Genomic DNA, 12,375 nt, shown 5'->3' with positions numbered 1-12,375 from the left:
CATCTGTCCCCTCATCTGTCCCCCTCACCTGTTCCCCTCACCTGTTCCCTCAGCTGTTCCCTCATCTGTCCCCTCATCTGTCCCCTCACCTGTTCCCTCAGCTGTTCCCTCAGCTGTTCCCTCATCTGTCCCCTCATCTGTTCCCTCATCTGTTCCCTCATCTGTTCCCCTCACCTGTTCCAGCTGTTCCCTCAGCTGTTCCCTCAGCTGTTCCCTCACCTGTCCCCTCAGCTGTTCCCTCAGCTGTTCCCTCAGCTGTCCCCTCACCTGTCCCCTCACCTGTCCCCTCACCTGTTCCCTCAGCTGTTCCCTCACCTGTCCTCTCAGCTGTTCCCTCAGCTGTTCCCTCAGCTGTTCCCTCAGCTGTTCCCTCACCTGTTCCCTCAGCTGTCCCCTCAGCTGTCCCCTCAGCTGTCCCCTCATCTGTCCCCTCAGCTGTTCCCTCATCTGTTCCCTCATCTGTTCCCTCACCTGTTCCCTCACCTGTTCCCTCACCTGTTCCCTCAGCTGTTCCCTCATCTGTTCCCTCATCTGTTCCCTCAGCTGTTCCCTCATCTGTTCCCTCAGCTGTTCCCTCATCTGTTCCCTCATCTGTTCCCTCACCTGTTCCCTCACCTGTTCCCTCACCTGTTCCCTCAGCTGTTCCCTCACCTGTTCCCTCATCTGTTCCCTCACCTGTCCCCTCACCTGTCCCCTCAGCTGTCCCCTCATCTGTCCCCTCACCTGTTCCCTCAGCTGTTCCCTCAGCTGTTCCCTCATGTTTTTCTTCTGCAGCTTTTTCGTCCAAACGACGACAAACTGGACGAATTCTGGATCGACTTTAATCTCCAATCAGGATGCGTGAGTTTCTTCATCGATGAGCCTCAGGTACTAACGCAGTACTACAGTACTACAATACTACAGTACTACAGTACTACAATACTACAGTACTACAATACTACAATACTACAGTACTACAATACTACAGTACTACAATACTACAATACTACAGTACTACAATACTACTCAGTAGTACTGTAGTACTGTAGTACAGACGGTGGGTCCTTGTTTAACCATGAAACTACATCTCCCATGATGCATTGTGAGTGTGTTGCAGAGCTTCCTGTGGGGGTCGGTGCATCTGCTCTCAGAGGAAACGGATCATTACAGAGTTCAGCTCACACATGACGGTCAGTCATCAGCTCCTCATTCACCCTACTGAGCATGTGCAGTGGACACATTCATGCTGTCCTGTTTCCCAGAATGCAGCGGGGCAGAGACTGTCCTCAGTGTCCGCCTAAACAATCCCATCATGCACCTGGACAGCAGAGGCCAGACAGTGAAGCTGACCTTTGACCCCGAACACCACAGACAGCTGGAGGAGGCTGCAGGGAGAGTCTTCATGGTACCTGTCTCTCTCCACCTGTCTCTCTCTCTGTCTCTCTCTCTCTCTCTCTCTCTCTCTCTCTCTCTCTCTCTCTCTCTCTCTCTCTCTCTCTCTCTCTCTCTCTCTCTCTCTCTCTCTCTCTCTCTCTCTCTCTCTCTCTCTCTCTCTCTCTCTCTCTCTCTCTCTCTCTCTGTCTCTGTCTCTCTCTCTCTCTGACTGTGTGTTTTGTGTTTTTTATGAAGCGCCCCCCCCGTGTTACAGACTCAGGTGGTAGAGTCCAGGTTTCCCCCTCTGCTGTCAGAAGTGTTTCGTCCTTCAGCCGGAAGAAACCAAAGAGGAAGAGTCACCTGAAGAGTGAGTCACGTTCTGAGCTGAGGAACGTGAGAACGTCCTCGTTGTTCCTCCAGGAGGAACTTTAGATCTTTATGTTTGTAACTTCCTGTCTGTGTCTGATCCTCTGCTTGGTGTCCAGTTCTGCCCCTGTCGTCTCCGAGCAGTGAGGACGGCTCCCCTGTAACCACGGTAACGCCCCCCCCCCCCCCCCCCCCCCGTGGGTGTACCTGTCCAGCACTGGTGAGTGAGACTGTTGCTGATGTCTGTTTCTCTTCAGGCAGCGAGGAGACGAGCAGAGACGCTGTTTGATCAGATCAGACACTCGACTCCATCGTTCAGCTCAGGTCAGAACCTTCACGAGCTCATCGTCACTATGAGAGTAAATAGTATTATAATAGTAGTACTGTAGTACTGTAGTACTGTAGTACTGTAGTATTGTAGTATTGTAGTATTGTAGTACTGTAGTATTGTAGTACTGTAGTACTGTAGTATTGTAGTACTGTAGTACTGTAGTACTGTAGTACTGTAGTACTGTAGTATTGTAGTACTGTAGTATTGTAGTACTGTAGTACTGTAGTACTGTAGTATTGTAGTACTGTAGTACTGTAGTACTGTAGTATTGTAGTACTGTAGTACTGTACTATTGTAGTACTGTAGTACTGTAGTATTGTAGTACTGTAGTATTGTAGTACTGTAGTACTGTAGTACTGTAGTACTGTAGTACTGTAGTACTGTAGTATTGTAGTACTGTAGTACTGTAGTACTGTAGTACTGTAGTACTGTAGTATTGTAGTACTGTAGTACTGTAGTATTGTAGTACTGTAGTACTGTAGTACTGTAGTATTGTAGTACTGTAGTATTGTAGTACTGTAGTACTGTAGTACTGTAGTATTGTAGTACTGTAGTACTGTAGTACTGTAGTACTGTAGTATTGTAGTACTGTAGTACTGTAGTATTGTAGTACTGTAGTACTGTAGTACTGTAGTATTGTAGTACTGTAGTACTGTAGTATTGTAGTACTGTAGTACTGTAGTACTGTAGTATTGTAGTACTGTAGTATTGTAGTACTGTAGTACTGTAGTATTGTAGTACTGTAGTATTGTAGTACTGTAGTATTGTAGTATTGTAGTACTGTAGTATTGTAGTACTGTAGTATTGTAGTACTGTAGTACACAGGACAGAACACAGAGGACAGAACACAGAGGACAGAAGACAGAACACAGAAGACAGAACACAGACCACAGAACGCAGAGAACAGAACACAGACCACAGAACACAGAACACAGAGGACAGAACATAGAACATAGAACATAGAACACAGAGGACAGAACCCAGAGGACAGAACACAGAACACAGAACACAGAGGACAGAACACAGACCACAGAACACAGAACACAGAGGACAGAACATAGAACATAGAACATAGAACACAGAGGACAGAACACAGAGGACAGAACCCAGAGGACAGAACACAGAGGACAGAACACAGAACACAGAACACAGAACACAGAGGACAGAACACAGACCACAGAGGACAGAACATAGAACATAGAACATAGAACACAGAGGACAGAACACAGAGGACAGAACACAGAGGACAGAACCCAGAGGACAGAACACAGAGGACAGAGGACAGAGGACAGAACACAGAACACAGAACACAGAGGACAGAACCCAGGACAGATGGAGGTTTTGGTCCATAGATGGGATTCAGTGTTCTGTGAAGGTGAAGAACGTGTAGAACCAGATATGTGATGAGTCCTGTGTGTCTCAGGTGTTCCTGTCTGGACCGAGCTGGATCTCTCATCTGTGAAAGAGTCTCAGGGAAGCAGCGCTCCATCACTAAAGGTTCATTTCTTCTTTTATTCCTCAATTAAGAACAAAATCAGTTTCCTGTTTTTCACCTGTTTGTTTTTACAGGAAGTGCTCAGCGGTGACAGGAAGCGGGCAGCTCCAGACTCAGGTCTTTATCCTTTCTCTCTTTTAAAAACAACACGTGTGTCAAGATTTGTATTGTTTATGTTCCATCAGTCTTTCTTACTGTTTAATGTGGTTTTATGTTTTATGAATGAGTCCTGCCTGTGTTCATGTGAAGGATACCTGTCAGGACACACCGAGGGCCCGTCGGCCCAGAGGAGGAAGACTCGGTCAGAAAGAGAACAATCAGCTCTCACAGGTTTGTTCTTTCTGCTCTTTAAAGACTTTATGAATTACAAACATCAGAGACAGAAAAGCCTGAACGAGCGTCAGCGATGAGGTTTGGATGTCAATATATAACAACATGTCATCTGCATACAGTGATGTTTAGTAGGAAGGGGAGGCCCTAACCCTAACCCTCACATTCAGCCTGTTTCTGTTAAACTGTTCATGCTGCTCAACTCATGATCTGCAGAGGAGGAGGTGCAGTTTGTCAGAGGAGGTGCGCCTTCTGAATCTGAAGAGGAGGAGGTGCAATTTGTCAGAGGAGGTGCGCCTTCAGAAGAGGAGGTACAATTTGTTGGAGGTGACCCTCCTGCAGAGGAGGAGGTGCAGTTTGTTGGAGGAGGTGCACCTTCTGCAGAAGAGGAGGTGCAGTTTGAAGGAGGTGAGCCTTCTGCAGAGGAGGAGGTGCAGTTTGAAGGAGGTGAGCCTTCTGCAGAGGAGGAGGTGCAGTTTGAAGGAGGTGAGCCTTCTGCAGAGGAGGAGGTGCAGTTTGAAGGAGGTGCACCATCAGTGAAGAGGGAGGAGGTGCAGATTGAAGGAGGTGCACCATCAGTGAAGAGGGAGGAGGTGCAGATTGAAGGAGGTGTGCCATCAGTGAAGAAGGAGGAGCCTGTGAATGAGCCGGAGTCAGAGCTGACATCAGGCATTACAGCCGCCTTCCAAACCTTCAGAGCTCAACTAGAGCAACACTTCACCGTCAGTACGAACAGCTGATCGATTATTGATGATCAATAAGTTTCATCTTCAATAAAAAGTTTTAATGACGTTAATAATTTCAGGACTGCTGGAAGAAAGTCGAAGCCAAAGTTCAACAGTCGCTGAAAGAAAGTCAACAACACGTCTCCTCACTGCTCACAGCGGTCCATCAGCACAGGTACCGCCCACCTCCACAGACCCCGCCCACCTCAGCATAGACCCCGCCCACCTACACAGGCCCCGCCCACCTACACATGCTCTGCCCACTCACACAGGCCCCGCCCATATACACAGGCAGTTCACATGTTTTTTGTCTCTGGGTGATGAGACGTAGATCAGTGTCGAACTAAACGGCCGTTTACTGTTTCTGTAACAACCGGTTTTAACGTGTGTGTGTGTGTGTGTGTGTGTGTGTGTGTGTGTGTGTGTGTGTGTGTGTGTGTGTGTGTGTGTGTGTGTGTGTAGGTTAGTCCTGCTGCAGAGCTTTGAGAACAGCGTCACTGGTCACCTGAGCCAACTGGAAGAATGCTCCACCAGCCTGAACTCCATAAACACTCAGATCCAGGTACTGATCCTGATCCTGGTCCTGATACTAACAGCTAGACCTGAACCAGGTCTGACTCTGTCCCTCTTTGTGTTTCAGAGTTTCTTCCAGGCTGAGATGCAGCGACTCGGCTCGTTCTGTGAGGAACAGCATCAGAGGTCCATTAATCACTGATCAACATCTTTGATCCTTAATGAAGCTGAAACATTTACAGACTTTACAATGAACCCTGTTCCATGAGTCAGTGAGCTCTACTGACTCTGTTTGAAACACAGTGGGGAGAACAAGTATTTGATACAAAGCATGTCTGTCATTTTTATCATCTTCAACTGTGAGACGGAATCTAAACCTAAAATCCAGAAAATCACATTGTACTGTACCGTCTCGTCCTCTTCCTCTTATCCTGGTCGGGTCGGGGGGGCAGCAGCCTAAGCAGGAAGTCCAGACTTCCCTCTCCCCAGCCACTTCGTCCAGCTCTTCCCGGGGGATCCCGAGGCGTTCCCAGGCCAGCCGAGAGACATAGTCTCTCCAGCGTGTCCTGGGTCTCCTACCGGTGGGACGGGCCCTGAACACCTCACCAGGGAGGCGTCCGGGAGGCATCCTGACTAGATGCCCGAGCCTCCTCATCTGGCTCCTCTCAACGTGGAGGAGCAGCGGGTCTACTCCGAGCTCCTCCCGGATAACTGAGCTTCTCACCCTATCTCTAAGGGAGAGCCCAGCCACCCTACGGAGGAAGCTCATTTCAGACGCTTGTACCCGCCATCGTGTTCTTTGGGTCACGACCCAAAGCTCATGACCAGAGGTGAGGGTAGGAACCCAAAGCTCATGACCAGAGGTGAGGGTAGGAACCCAAAGCTCATGACCAGAGGTGAGGGTAGGAACCCAAAGCTCATGACCAGAGGTGAGGGTAGGAACCCAAAGCTCATGACCAGAGGTGAGGGTAGGAACCCAAAGCTCATGACCAGAGGTGAGGGTAGGAACCCAAAGCTCATGACCAGAGGTGAGGGTAGGAACCCAAAGCTCATGACCAGAGGTGAGGGTAGGAACCTTTCGGCTCAGCTCTCTCTTCACCGCGACGGATCTGTGCAGAGTCCGCATTACTGCAGACGCCGCACCGATCCGCCTGTCGGTCTCACGCTCCATCCTTCCCTCACTGTGAACAAGACCCCGAGGTACTTGAACTCCTCCACTTGGGGCAGGATCTCATCCCCGACGTGGTGATTGCACTCTACCCTTTTCCGGTTGAGGACCATGGACTCGGATTTGGAGGTGCTGATTCTCATCCCGGCCGCTTCACACTCAGCTGCGAACCGATCCAGTGAGAGTTGGAGGTCACGGTCTGATGAAGCCAACAGGACCACATCATCTGCAAAAAGCAGTGACCCAATCCTGAGGTCACCAAACCGGACCCCCTCCACACCCTGGCTGAGCCTAGAAATCCTGTCCATAAAGATTATGAACAGGATCGGTGACAAAGGGCAGCCCTGGCGGAGTCCAACTCTCACCGGAAACAAGTCCGACTTATTACCGGCAATGTGGACCAAGCTCTGACACCGGTCATACAGGGGACGGACGGCCCGTATCAGGGGGTCCAGGACCCCGTACTCCCGGAGAACCCCCCACAGGACTCCTCGAGGGACACGGTCGAATGCCTTCTCCAAGTCCACAAAACACATGTGGACTGGTTGGGCCCCATGCACCCTCAAGGATCCTGCAGAGGGTGTAGAGCTGGTCCACTGTTCCACGGTCTGGACGAAAACCACACTGCTCCTCCTGAAGCTGCAGTCGTCCTGAAGCTCTCACTGAGGGAAGGAGGTACACGGCCCCGTCCATGCTGTTCTTGGGGTTGGACTCATCCTTCTTCTTCCTCCAAACACGGCGAGTGGAGTTTAGACCAAAAAGCTCATCAGACCACATGACCTTCTTCCATTCCTCCTCTGGATCATCCAGAACTTCAGACGGGCCTAGACCTGCTGGCCTGAGCAGGGGGAGCTGGACCTGCCGGCCTGGACCTGCCGGCCTGGACCTGCTGGCTTGGACCTGCTGGCCTGGACCTGCTGGCCTGAGCAGGGGGAGCTGGACCTGCTGGCCTGAGCAGGGGGAGCTGGACCTGCCGGCCTGGACCTGCTGGCCTGAGCAGGGGGAGCTGGACCTGCTGGCCTGAGCAGGGGGAGCTTGGTGCGCTGCAGGGTTTTAGTGTGTTAATAATGGTTTCCTTTGAGACTGTGGTCCCAGCTCTCTTCAGGTCCTGGACCAGGTCCTGCCGTGTAGTTCTGGGCTGATCATTGATGCCCCACCAGGTGAGATCTAGCATGGAGGCCCAGACCTGTTGTCCTCTAGCCCATCCCAGCCTTGTGCAGGTCTGATGTGGTCTTGGCCCATCCCAGCCTTGTGCAGGTCTGATGTGGTCTTGGCCCATCCCAGCCTTGTGCAGGTCTGATGTGGTCTTGGCCCGTCCCAGCCTTGTGCAGGTCTGATGTGGTCTTGGCCCGTCCCAGCCTTGTGCAGGTCTGATGTGGTCTTGGCCCATCCCAGCCTTGTGCAGGTCTGATGTGGTCTTGGCCCGTCCCAGCAGGTAACCAGTTCAAACCGGTTCAGTTAATACAGGTAATGAGTGGAGAACAGGTCTGGTTGCTAGGTTGGTTGCTAGGTGATCTAACAGGTCTGGTTGCTAGGTGATCTAACAGGTCTGGTTGCTAGGTGATCTAACAGGTCTGGTTGCTAGGTGATCTAACAGTTCTGGTTGCCAGGTGATCTAACAGGTCTGGTTGCTAGGTGATCTAACAGGTCTGGTTGCTAGGTGATAAAATGCTGATGTCATGCAATAAAATGCTAATTAATTATTTAAAAATCAAACGATGTGATTTCCTGGATCTTAGTTTTAGATCTCGTCTCTCAGAGAAGCTCTGATAAACATTACAGACTTTATAACAGCAGAGCATTAAATACTTGTTCTCCTCACTGTCGATACGATCAGAGATTAATATATCTTCTGGTTTTTGTCTCCTCAGGTTGAAATGTTTGGAGCCACTGAAGAAATGAAAAGTTTCTGAACTCAACAAATAAAAACAGTTTAAGAAATGAATGTAAAATGTGTTTGATCTGTTCAGCGTTGCTCTGAAGGAGCTGGCCTGCAAATATTAAATATTAAATATTAAATATTAGATATTAAATATTAAATATAATAATGTAATAATAATGAGCTGCAGAGTTTCAGCTGAACAAACACGTACTCATTATTAACTGTTTTATAACCTTTACAGAACTAAAGAGTGAAACCTCGTTAACAGGCGTCAGCAGGTTGCCACGGCAACGGTGACTGACAGGTTGCAGCGACATCAGATGGCCACATGGTGGAGACAAACATCCCATAATATAAATCTGTAGTACTGTTAGAGGTACTAGTACTTTACTGTAGTACTGTTAGAGGTACTTGTACTATACTGTAGTACTCTTAGAGGTACTAGTACTATACTGTAGTACTGTTAGAGGTACTAGTACTTTACTGTAGTACTCTTAGAGGTACTTGTACTTTACTGTAGTACTGTTAGAGGTACTAGTACTTTACTGTAGTACTCTTAGAGGTACTTGTACTTTACTGTAGTACAGTTAGAGGTACTAGTACTCTACTGTAGTACTCTTAGAGGTACTAGTACTTTACTGTAGTACTCTTAGAGGTACTAGTACTATACTGTAGTACTCTTAGAGGTACTTGTACTTTACTGTAGTACAGTTAGAGGTACTAGTACTCTACTGTAGTACTCTTAGAGGTACTAGTACTGTATTGTAGTACTCTTAGAGGTACTAGTACTGTATTGTAGTACTCTTAGAGGTACTAGTACTGTGTTTGTGTGGCTGCTGTCAGCAGAGAGGGGAAAACAGAGAAATCCCCCAAAGAAAACACAGAAGTGTGCTAATGAGTAGCTATTAGAGACGGAGCGGGGGAGGGGGGGGGTGGAGGGGAGGGGAGGGGGAGGGGAGGGGAGGGGAGGGGAGGGGAGAGCAGCTCAGGTGTTTCACTCCTCACTGCTTCACACAGACAGTCTAACTGGGAACCAGCAGAGGAACTGGTTCTGTCCCACTGAAACTGGACCTGAGGCTGACGGACAGTCTGGCTGCTGATTGGTTAACGAGCTGCTGATTGGTTAACGAGCTGGTGTTGGACTTTGATGGACAGACTGACCTGCTGAGACTCACCGGCTGCTGACAGGTTGGTGACATCGTCATGATCGATGTGGGAGGGTTAGGGTTAGTAACGGTTACTGATGTAAAAACATTGTTTAAATAAAGTTAATAAAAACATTTAATTACAGATGTTACAGAAGTTGTTCGACTCTTCAGGATAATAATTATTATCATGTTTAATGTTTAGATAAAAACTGCTGTTCAAAATACACACACACACACAGACACACACACACAGACACTCTCACACACACACACTCACACACACACACTCACACACACTCTCACACACACACACTCACACACACACACTCACACACACTCACACACACACACACACACACACACTGTGATGAACCAACACTAACCGTTGGGTCAGTACACTGCTCAGCTGTAACTCTCAGGAAGGGTTAGCTATAGTACAACCCCTGGCAGAAAGTCTGGAATCAGCAGTCTTGAAAGAGCACTCATTCAGACATTTTATTCTGTAGAACAAACTCAGATCAAAAACATGATACAATAATAAGGTCATTCCAAAGTGCAACTTGTTGGCTTTCAGAAACACTCAAAGAAATGAAGAACAAACATTGTGGAAGTCAGTAAATGTTACTTTTATTGACCAAGCACAGGGAACAAAATATGGAATCGCTCAAATTGGAGGTAGAAAATAAGGACACACCCAGTCAATTTTCTTTCCCTAAATGGACACCTGCCTCAGATTGGATCTGCTCGTTAGTCTGCAGTTAAAAACAGTGCAGTCATCACACCTTGGAGAGCTGCTGGACCAAGTGGAGTGGCAAGAACCATGGCTCCAATCAGAGAAATGTCTCTTGAAACCAAAGAGAGGATTGTGAAACTTCTCGAAGAAGGTAACTCTTCACGCATGGTTGCTAAAGATGTGGGCTGTTCAGTCAGCTGTATCCAAGATATGGACCAAATACAAACAGCATGGAATGGTTGTTAAAGCCAAGCGTACTGGTAGGCCAAGAAAGACATCAAAGCGTCAAGACAAAGAACTGAAGGCCATTTGTCTTGAAAACTGTAAAAGTACAACTAAACAGATGAAGCATAAATGGGAGGAAGCTGGAGCCAATGTGTGTGACCGAACCGTAAGAAACCGCCTGAAAGAAATGGGATTTTCTTACAGGAAAGCAAAAAGAACCATTATTGACACCTAAACAGAAAAGAACAAGACTGCAATGGGCTAAGGAGAGGCAATCATGGACTGTGGATGACTGGATGAAAGTAATCTTCAGTGATGAGTCAAGAATCTGCATTGGACACGGTGATGATGCTGGACCTTTTGTTTGGTGCCATAAATGAGATTTATGAAGGATGGAGGACTGCCTGAAGAAAACAACCACAGTCCTTGATGATATGGGGCTGCATGTCAGGCAAAGGCACTGGGGAGATCACTGTGGTTAAGTCTTCAATCAATGCACAAGTTTACATTGACATTTTGGACAGTTTTCTTATCCCTTCAGTTGAACAGATATTTGGGGATGATGAAATCATTTTCCAAGATGACAATGCATCGTGCCATAGGGCAAAAACAGTGAAGGCATTCCTTGGAGAAAGACACATTCAGTCGATGTCATGGCCTGCAAATAGTCCAGATCTCAACCCAAATGAAAACCTGTGGTGGAAATTGAAAAAAATGGTCCACATGAAGGCTCCGACCTGCAAAGCTGATCTGGCAACTGCGATCAAAGAGAGTTGGCACCAAATTGATGAAGAATACTGTTTGTCACTCATCAAGTCCATGCCTCAGAGACTGCAAGCCGTTATAAAAGCCAAAGGTGGTGCAACTAAATACTCGTGATGTATTTTGAATGTTATTTTTTTGGTCAATAAAAGTAACATTTACTGACTTCCACAATGTTTGTTCTTCATTTCTTTGAGTGTTTCTGAAAGCCAACAAGTTGCACTTTGGAATGACCTTATTATTGTATCATGTTTTTGATCTGAGTTTGTTCTACACAATAAAATGTCTGAATGAGTGCTCTTTCAAGACTGCTGATTCCATACTTTTTGCCAGGGGTTGTACTATAGCTAACCCTTCCTGAGAGTTACAGCTGAGCAGTGTACCTGTACAGACCTATAGTATACTACCTGTATAGACCTATAGTATACTACCTGTATAGACCTATAGTATACTACCTGTACAGACCTATAGTATACTACCTGTACGGACCTATAGTATACTACCTGTATAGACCTATAGTATACTACCTGTACGGACCTATAGTATACTACCTGTACGGACCTATAGTATACTACCTGTACGGACCTATAGTATACTACCTGTATGGACCTATAGTATACTACCTGTATAGACCTATAGTATACTACCTGTATAGACCTATAGTATACTACCTGTATAGACCTATAGTATACTACCTGTATAGACCTATAGTATACTACCTGTACAGACCTATAGTATACTACCTGTATAGACCTATAGTATACTACCTGTACAGACCTATAGTATACTACCTGTACGGACCTATAGTATACTACCTGTACGGACCTATAGTATACTACCTGTACAGCCCTATAGTATACTACCTGTACGGACCTATAGTATACTACCTGTACGGACCTATAGTATACTACCTGTACAGACCTATAGTATACTACCTGTACAGACCTATAGTATACTACCTGTACAGACCTATAGTATACTACCTGTACACACCTATAGTATACTACCTGTACAGACCTATAGTATACTACCTGTACACACCTATAGTATACTACCTGTACAGACCTATAGTATACTACCTGTACGGACCTATAGTATACTACCTGTACAGACCTATAGTATACTACCTGTATAGACCTATAGTATACTACCTGTACAGACCTATAGTATACTACCTGTACAGACCTATAGTATACTACCTGTACAGACCTATAGTATACTACCTGTATAGACCTATAGTATACTACCTGTATAGACCTATAGTATACTACCTGTGTGTAGTTACTGGTTTGTCTGGTTCCAGTGGAGACCTGTTACTGGTTTGTCTGGTTCCAGTGGAGACCT

General features: G+C 47.0%; 1 protein-coding gene across 1 annotated transcript in view; it reads left to right on the top strand.

Moving 5' to 3' along the window:
• Positions 1-8,136: 8,136 nt before the first annotated feature.
• The window catches only part of LOC128382142 (guanine nucleotide-binding protein G(olf) subunit alpha-like), a 15,984-nt gene continuing 11,745 nt past the window's right edge, over positions 8,137-12,375 (top strand). Inside the window, exon 1 of the mRNA XM_053342136.1 lies at positions 8,137-8,152. The gene's annotated coding sequence lies outside the window, so the exon portion shown is untranslated. The remainder of the gene's footprint in view (positions 8,153-12,375) is intronic.

This window comes from Scomber japonicus, chromosome 21, assembly GCF_027409825.1.
Source record: "Scomber japonicus isolate fScoJap1 chromosome 21, fScoJap1.pri, whole genome shotgun sequence".
Classification (NCBI taxonomy): domain Eukaryota; kingdom Metazoa; phylum Chordata; class Actinopteri; order Scombriformes; family Scombridae; genus Scomber; species Scomber japonicus.
This window is presented reverse-complemented; position numbering and strand designations above follow the sequence as displayed.